The following is a 9,996-nucleotide window of genomic DNA, read 5'->3' as shown; positions in this document are numbered from 1 at the left end:
ATATTAGATAGGATATAATGTCGCTGTTCTGTACATTTATACTCAAAGCAGAACGAAATACAAAATACTGTTTGGTGTATTGCTGCAGTTCAATGGCCATCAGCTGTTCATAAATCAAGTACACAGACAGACTGCAAACTGCCTTGCTGCTGTGACAAAGACACAGTGATTAATGCTTCCGTTATGGATTAGGGAGGCACTGAGGTAATATTATATGTAACTCTAAGATGCTACCTTTTTTTTTACTTCTCAGCTGAAGGCCAAGCAAAGTTTAGTCAATATTACTCAGAATTAAACTGCTAAGAGAGCATCGTATGTTTTATTTTATAACACACATGTGTGTCCTTGCAAGTGGCTTTTTGATACTTTTTTTTGTAAATTCAATTACTATTATGCAGTAACTTTGTCAGTATTTTCTCACACTTATTTCCATATTTTGTGCTATGTAAGTTTCTGTACAGGCTGTATTTTAGCATATATATATGTGATTCTCTTTGCTTTGCTGAGGCGGCTTTTCAGTCTCTGCAATGTGGCATCAATCCAGTATCTACAAATCATCTAGTCTCCTCAGCCTGGAGAAGAAAGGAATCGCTAGAAATTCCCCAAATTCCTCAGGGAGAACAAGAAAAACAGAGTCCAAAGACTTAGCCAGCAGGGAGCCAGACCCTCCACTGCCAGGAGGATCAGGGCGGGTTTGGGACATGCTGGATATTGCACACACAGCTGTCCTGTATTGTCCGTCCCCTCCAGACCATTAGGCTATCTCCTCTCATATTCCTTTCTTATACAAACTCTTGCTAGTAAACTCAGATTAGCTCAGGTCTTGGACAGGGAATACATGGATGTAGCTGGACTGTTTTTCCATGATAGGTATGTTCTGAAAAACTGACTGTAAGGTCTGTAAGTACCCCTCCCCGCTATTTTCTGTGCCTGTGTGCAAAGACCCAGAGGATTCCTTAATGGGATTTCCTAATCTCATTAATTGACCTAGTGTGGAAACAAAACAAAACAAAAAAAAGTCACAGACACTAATAAAGCTAGTATGTGACTGTGGCTTCCCACATTTGAAATCAGACTTATATTTTTGGTTTTCTTATACAGCTCGTCTGCAGCACGGGCTATTCCGTTGTCACCCGGAGCATCTGTCTGACACTCATGCCTGTGTGATTCCAGTGGTTTTAGCTGAATGTGCTGCCTGATGGATGGCAGTATTCTAACCTAAACTGAAATATATTTGTTGGAATCACTGTTAGGAAAAAAAACCTAACTCTAATTTAAAAAATATACTACTCGATCATTTCATTTGCTGTTAAAAAAAATAAGTGACATGAAATGAGCCAACATGCAAAACACATCCCTACATTCATAGAAAAAGTAATTCGCTGCTATTTTAGCTAAATGCTCATGAACAGAACTCATACGACACATTTCCTCAGTTTCTTGTTATTATAGGGCAATTATTCCGTGTTTATCAAAAGACTTAGAGAAACATAATGTTCTTGTCTGAGAAAAGTGTAATGTTAGCAGATGAACTGTTCACTCAATTTTATTTGGCTTCACAAAAAAGGTAGCTGTTGTGTTTTGATTAACCAAAGACACCCACCATCTTACCAATATATTGCTGTATGCACATCTCACTATTTGCCTGCTTAATTCTGTCATTAGGTATTTTATTAAGGGCGCAGACTGATGCAAAGTACACATTACCAAATACTTTGAAATTCACCCCTTTCTTTTCCTCATTATTAATTAAGAATGCATGGACACTTGTCTTCCAAATCTTTTACTAGACTTTCATAGTTCAGACTTTCTGAAGCACACAAGGTTCTGTGAGAAAGGCTCATCAAAGTCAATCATATTCTATATTTATTTGCATTGATCAGTCATCAATTAGCCTTTTAAATGCATGAAATTCTTCTTCATGTTCCTCTGTTATCCATTTCTCCCCTATACAACTGCCTGGTCTTTTTGTTTAACCTTCCAAGGCAAAACCAAGATTGTTCATAACCTTACAGAGGTTCAAAATTAAAAACAACATTAATGATTCTGGTTTTTTTCCCCTAGTAAAATATGAAAAGAGGTATTTTATTCCCATTGATCTTCCTTTGCATACATTTTCTGGTTCAGTAGGTTTCAGCTATTTTCCTTTTGATTCTAAATAAAGCTTTCCAGTACAAATATTTCTTTCAGACTATTCAAATCTTTTAACATGATAAACAGGCATTGCAATTTGACTGACTCACTATATAGGTAAACAGTTCTTTATTCCACAAAAATTACAGAAAGTGTTGTGACAAGTATTTTCATTTTTCATATACACTTCTTGCTCTTTCAGACACTCAGAAAAAGTATTTACACTCAACGCCTTGCAGTTAAGTCTCAGTAAAGGCTCTTTACTAGGCATGAGCTTCATTTTAGAATCTCTCCCATTTGGGAATAACTCTGTCATCTTCCATTAGTTAATCAGATAGGTCTGATTTTAAGTAACTTCAGAGCCTGGGAAGACAAAGCATTCAGGTTTTGCACTGACTGCAAATGTGTGAAAATCTGCCTTGGGCTTCTCATATCACCTGGAAGTGCCTGTTCATGGCCTGCAGGGGTGCACAGAATCATAGATGCACAGAATGGTTTGGGTTGGAAAGGACCTTAAAGATCACATAGTTCCAAACCCCCTGCCATGGGCAGGGACACCTCCCACTGGACCAGGTTGCTCAAAGCCCCATCCAACCTGGCCTTGAACACTTCAGGGATGGGGCATCCACAACTTCCCTGGGCAAGTTGTTCCATTGTCTCATCACCCTCACAGTAAAGAATTTCTTTCTAATATCTAATCTAAATCTACCTCTTCCAGTTTAAAACCATTACCCCTTGTCCTATCACTACACTCCCTGATAGAAGTCCCTTCCCATCTTTCCTGTAGGCCCCCTTTAGGTACTGGAAGTCAGGCATAGGGTCTCCCCAGAACCTGCACTTCTCCAGGCTGAACAACCCCAACTCTCTCAGCCTGTCCTCATAGGAGAGGTGCTCCAGCCCTCTGATCATCTTCATGTGGAGGTGTTGGATTTGGGACCATGCTTAAATAGTGCTTTTCTAGGTCTTAGCATTGTGCTTGGGATCCTTGAGCTCTAATTCCTACTTTAGAAATCCTGGTAATCAATGGTTCTGTCCTGTTTCCGATGTGCGGAAAGTGTCAGTATACATTTGCAGTGTGGATACGGCCAGCTGCTACCCACTGGCTCATCGCTGCAGAGCTGGGAGGTCTGGCTGTATGGCACGGCTTTAAACAGACTCAGCTTTCCAAGGGTATGGGATTCTCTGTTTATACAGTAACAGCCACTCAGTTCATCAGACTAGGCATAGCAAACACTAAATAGGGGTAGGAAGGATGTTGAGTGCATTGTTGTTCTTCTCACCAACTAGTTTACTACTAGTTTATTGCAAGGAGAATATACAGTGAACAAAAGTGGTTCTTAAAAAAGTGATGGCTATGAAGCAGCAAGTGCAAAAAAATGAGCAATAACATTTCTCAGCTAACATTTTCCAGAGGAAGAGGAGCTTCCCCTTGGAAGTTTCTTTTCCTGAATTAAAGATGGTGCTCTGCTGGCTGGGGTCTCATTGGCCTTTGCCTTTTTCCTTTGGCAAAGACATGCCTTTGTCTTTACGGATATTAATGTGAGGGGTGTGGACTATGGATCTCCTTCCTTCTTCAAGAAGAGGAACTTCTGATGTGGTTTAAAACCGCAAGTGTGAAAATCTGACAAGCAAATTTTAGCAGCTACAGATTTTGATTACTGTGACTCAAAGTCTGGTGATACCTGACATCAAAAACAAAGACATTTACGAAGCCCCAGGTCTTTATGGTAATGATCAATGAATGATCAATAAATACAGAAAACAGTTCCCTGTGATGTAAAACAATGGCCCAGAGGAGACCGATAGTTTAGTGGCATTAAACTGCAGCTCTCCTCATTAGAGCTCTTGCTAAGGTGTGCCCTGTGATTAATGACAGATCATTTATACAGCATTACCAGCAGGCAAATAATTCTAATTACCAATAACATTAAATCATAATCACTATGCAAATAATTTACATAATGTAATGGAATATCTGGTCATTACAGGGCAAACAATTCACAATGTTAACTGAGGTTAGTCAGTTATCGCAGAGTAAATAACATTAGAAATTAAACAAAGCCAAGCTAATATCAGGTTTTATCCAGTTAATAACCAGTGAGCGTATCCCTAGCGAAACACATCAGACCATGTAAAGATGTCAAGTACTAACTTTGGTGTCTCATACAATGTAAATTGGAGATAACATGTAAAAACTTCCTATCAAGCAGGATGCTACTGGCTACATGGAGGTGTGTGAATGAGCAGTTGGGGTGATTCGTGGCGAAGCTTACTGATTTTTATTGCTTTGTAGGTGATATTTTCCTGTCTTTAAAGGGTTAAGTCTCCAGATGCTGGCCACAGGATCCTGCTTACAGTGGGGAGGGATAAAGCACTGTGGCAGTCAAAACCAGCCCAGATGAGGCCGGTCTGTGTTCACACACTTGAAAGATAGCTGTAGAGGTAGTATTATAATAAATCTGGCATTAATCTAAATCTATTAACAGAGTTATTTACAACCATGGAATCAGATAATGTTCTCATCCAGCACATGGGGCGTGCAATGTGCCAGAAATATGGTGGGAAGGAAGAGAGCATAATATACAGGAGGTAATACTACATCTTGGAAAAAAGCAAAAGGCAGCCCAGAGAATGCTGGATTACCACAACTGCGAAAATATGGATGCGAGGACTGAGTCATATACTTGACTAAGGAGGTGAAAATATTAGATGTTGGGGAGAGGTAAAAGGAACAGTTGTTTATCAGCTTTTCATCTTCCTACCGAGAGGAAAGGGTAAGAGGCAGACATTGTTGCTGTGAATAATGTCTGAAAGCTAACAGATATACTTGTGAGCATTTAATACAGACTATTTTTTACTGAAGAGAGATTACATTTTATTTGCTTGTTCTCATTTTCTTTTGTCTTCTGAAATCATAAAGCAGAAGAGCTTACTTGGGTTACGAAGCTGGACACTCAGGCACTGTCGGTAATCTTAGGGGCATTAAAGACTTTTTCATGAGGGACTAGTCTCCTTGTGATGCTGAAGGACATTTGGACATCAGCAGTGAATTCTAGTTGAAATCTCCATCCATGGTAAACAAATCAGAGACAAACTCTTGATTTGGACTCTATCCTTATTCAGTGTTGCTCTTGTGACTCATTTTTGTTTTTCCAGTGTCCCAGATAACTCCATGTTAGGCCACGGGCAGACATCCTCCTCAAGATCCCAAGTGCCTGTTCAACCATTCTACCCCCAGCTGTTTGCACAGCCAGCAGCTGGAAGCTGTCCCCATGGCTCTGCTCCTGGAAGGGATCTTGGGTGGATGTGCTAAAACGCTTCCGGCAAACTTAACCCTGCTAGCACAAACCACTTCCATCAGCTGTTTGAATTAACCCAATTGTGGTTGTCTGAAGCAGATCAGCAAATGCTGACAAGATTCCTCCTGAGGACAGTAATCTCTACCATAAACAAGTAGCATACAGCTGGGGGAGAGAGAGTATTTCCAATGGGCTTAGCCGTGTGAATGTCCATCCCTGACCTTGGGTGGCTGTGATGAACAGCTGTTCAGTAGCTGAGTGTATTGGAGGCAGGTTAGCGAAACAGAGCCCAGTCAAAGGGATGGGAAGTGTGGGGCACAGTCTTGGGTTTTGATATGTTCAAGTACCTACAAAAAGAGCTTAGTTTTCATACGTGCTGCCTGGTTTCTGCTCTTATGGAAGTTAACATTAGCAGCAGATGCTCAGCACCTGTGGGACCACCCGTTTATTCAGACAGCTCACTCTTTATTAAAAGTGCCAACTTTAATTTTAGCTTTGGAAGTTTTACTCCTGTACATAGACCTTCTGAGGTTTCCGTAAATACTCTTTAAAGGAATCCTAATCTCAGTTCCTTCAGTTCTATTACCAGGAACAATATTTGGAGTATGGACACTGGGATAGAGATCGGCCAGTCCTGTAGCAGGTAACCAAAGTGGTTTTGCTGCAGTTCTCTAGTAAAGAATCAAACTCACCTCATACAGTACAGATGTGTGTTTGGCAGTCAGCTGTTTTGCCTGTGCATGCACAAAAAGAAATTATTTAAGGGACACGAGGAATTGCTCAAGCCTTTGTAAATCCAGACATAATAAGACAAGTGAGTAAGGTGGTACTGAATGAACTATTTTGATATTCAGACTGTAGAATGTTACAGTGTGATAGAGCTCGAACTGGGAAGAGAGCAATAAATTAGTCTTATCCTATTTGAAATGCTAAAATTAGACACAGTAGTAGATAATACAGAGGTTTAAAATGTAGTTGTGCAGTGATGAATTCTGCCCATGTTTAGTATATCAAGAGTTACATATAATGTATTGCTGAAGAGTGGGTTGTGAGAGTCACCTTCAACTTCTTAGCCCTAATCAAGAGTGCAGATGTGACCATTCCAGCTTAGAGAGATGAGGAACAGCCTTCTGTCAAGGCAGCGGCATGAGATCCAGGCAAGCAATGCTGTAATTGCCCACCAATTTACTCTATGAACGAGCAAAGCTGTGGACCAGGAGCGCAACCCATCCTTGCCTTCCAGGGGACTGCAGGTTCCTGCAGGAGGCTGCTTCCTGCTGCAGTTCTGGTGAATTCCAAGTCCTTAGCTAATGCTTTTTCACTTCTAATGCTTACTTCTGCCCTGTTTTTCACCGCGTGGCTTGCTCTTTCCTAACTGTGCACCTACACCAGTTGCTACCTCTGCAGTGAGTTACTGCAGTGAGACAACTGGGGCATTGGCAGGTAGTCCTTGATCCACACGGTTAGTAAACAAACTCATGTGTTCATCAAGATTAATGAACCCATGTTATTCAAGGCTCCTGAACTTCTCAAAGTGTTTTTCTTTGGTAGTGAAGTATCTCTTGATCACACTGATTTAATATGCCCAGCATCAGAGCCTGCGTGCACCAGCGGTTCGCATGAGGGGTTCAGATGCTGTGGCCCAGGTCAGGCCGGATGGGGCACGGCTGTGTGCCCCTGGTTCCGGCTGCTGTTGAGCTCAAAAGCTGCCCTCGTCTGCTCTGTTTTGTTCATATAATTCCCAGTGGCAAAAGAAAAAAATCTCACTAGTGGTCCCAAAGAAAGATCATTTACAGTGAGTGATGCAAAACTTCGTAACGTGCTTGTCTTTTTTCTTACATGCATCGCAGGGTGCCTAACACCTCTTGGAAATGATTTATGGAAACATTGCTGCATTACACCTAATCTACCTTTGTTGCATTCAGTCAACATAATCTAAACTGGGGAAGAACACTCTAATTCTGGGTGGGTGAAAACATGTTCATATAGCATTACTATATCAACATGCTTACTATATAAGTATATTTAGTCGGTTATTTTCTCATCACAGAAAAGTCCCTGGACTTCATTCATATTCCTGTACTCTTCTTCTTAACCCTAATGTTAAGGGCATTACCTCTTTTGTTTTAATGAAAGTTGAGCAGAAGATGGAAATCTTACAAAAAGTATTTCTTTGCTGACCTCCCTGAATCTGGGCAGAGGAGATAGTGTGTGATGGATTGTATGGAGTAAAAAAAATACCATTATTTGCCTCTTGCAAACTGATACGGCAAAGAGAATATAAAGGAAGAAGCGTTAAGGCAGCAAAGGAGAAAGGAAAGTGATAACTGACTTTAGAGAGAGGAAGAAATATATAGACTGGCTATACTTATAAAAAGGGGATGAAAGCTCTGAGCTATGAAGAAGGGAGCTGGAGTAAGAAGTAAGAGAAGATTTGAGGCAAATCTCAGGCTATGGAAGTAAGCTTTATGGCAAGGCAAACACAAGCAGAAATGAAAGCTCTTACCAAGTTTTTAACTTGGTAGAGGTATAACAAGCAGAGTAGCCTCTGGTGTTAAATGCACCACTGGTCAGTATGGCAAGCATTGCAAATTTCAGAAAACTTGAGAGAAAAGATAATTTTAACCAATTACACTTATTTCGCAAAGTCAAGAGAAGGGAAACTGAGAGAAACAAGAGAATGTTGGTCTCTTCTCCCAAGTAACAAGTGATAGGACGAGAGGAAATGGCCTCAAATTGTAACAGGGGAGGTTTAGATCGGAAGTGGTTGAGTCACCATCCGTGGAGATATTTAAATGATGTGTAGACGTGGCACTTAAGGACATGGTTTAGTGGTGGGCTTGTGTTAGGTTAGTGTTAGGTTAACAGTTGGACTCAATGATCTTAAAAGTCTTTTCCAACCTAAATGGTTCTATGATTCTATGAAACAGTGGAACAGAAAAGATTGTACCACCCAATCAAATATTGAATTCAATTCTCTGCTCTTTTACCAGAATATTATCCACCTTAACAAAGAGTATTTAACTAGCTATTAAGCAATACCATCAATGTCTGTGATCTTTAACAAACAGAATAAGCTTAACCACTCCACAATAACAACAGACTGTAATACATTAGAGAACCCTCAATTTATTTGCAACCTCATGGTGTATAAAGGGTATATTACTTTGCCAACAGTGCCCTGTTTTGGTGACTGAACTAATCACAAACTCCCACAGCCAAAAATCAGCCCTATGTGATTTTATTTATTGTTGCAAAGCCAGCAGTTGCCCTGAGTAAGTCAACAGTCAGAACAGCTTTCCTCCTGCGTGCTCAAGCTCTTATGGAAGCAGCAGAGGTAGAAGCTTCCCAGTTCTTCCATGGAGTAGCACATCCAGCAGCAGCACAGCCTTGATTTGCCAAATGTGCAGGGAACTCCAGGGGCAGATGTAGAGAAGTTGGGATTCTTGAGACGGCTGCAACTTGCATGTCACCTTTCAATGCCACTGGACACTTGAGGTATCCGTAAGGTGCAGAACAAAGGAGGCACACAGAGCTCCCTCGGGAATGGTACAGGGTGAAGGAGAGGGTTTAGGGCCGTGAGGCCTTATTAAATGGCCCCCAACCCAGTTTTCTTACCACGTGGTTTTGCCTTCTAACGATTAAGTAGGTTTAGAAAAGGATGTAGATGTAGACGGTGTATGGGCCATGTATGTCACCACTAGCTGGCTGCTGTTCGGAGAAAGCAGGTTATGTTGGCAGCATCTGTCAAAGTAAACCTTCAGAAAGCAGGAGCGTCATGGCATATACAGATTCAAGAGGTTAATTTCCTATCTCTGACACCCCTCTTCAGTCTCCACCCTGTTGTTTTCTTTCTGAGCACCTGTAAATGGCAGTGTATTTATTTTTACTTCGCTACATCCAGTGGAATATCCAGAAGATCTGCTAAATGCCACACGTCTCCTACACTAATCTCATATATTCCTGTGAAACAACTCAATAATTTCAAAATATCTGTCTGCTTTTAAGACTTTCCTCACCAGTCAGTCTCCATTGCAATCTCCATCTCTGACACTCATTTAACTCATTGCCACTGCCTTCTTCAAGCTGTCTGAAAAAACCTTCTAACATAAAAAGAACTGCCACTCTGCAAATGTACTCTATGTGCACAGTACGTCAGCTCTCAGATCCATCATGAAATGTATCATTGCACCCATTGAAATTTAGCAAATGTATGCATCATGAAATATGGGTGATACATGCACCATCTGTGTGCATAAAACATACACTTTATTCTGCACACAGTGTGCAACATAACAAACCCACTGCATGTGCTAAACAAATAGCTCCACCTAGTTTCTAAATAATGTTATTTCTTAATTCACAGTCACCATGTACAATTTGAACAAAACTGAAGATGAAGAACAAATTAAAATAGAAAATACTTAAACCATTTCAATAACGCGGGGTTGTCTCAACTGGACTTCTCACCCTTCCCTATGCAAACTTCCGAACTGGAGCTACACACCACAAATTCATTCAACCATCAGTTTCTCCTCCTTGCTACAGGTGCCCTTCCCTGGGA

The sequence above is a fragment of the Charadrius vociferus genome, unplaced genomic scaffold (assembly GCF_000708025.1).
Source record: "Charadrius vociferus isolate BGI_N301 unplaced genomic scaffold, ASM70802v2 scaffold306, whole genome shotgun sequence".
NCBI classification, from domain to species: domain Eukaryota; kingdom Metazoa; phylum Chordata; class Aves; order Charadriiformes; family Charadriidae; genus Charadrius; species Charadrius vociferus.
This window is presented reverse-complemented; position numbering follows the sequence as displayed.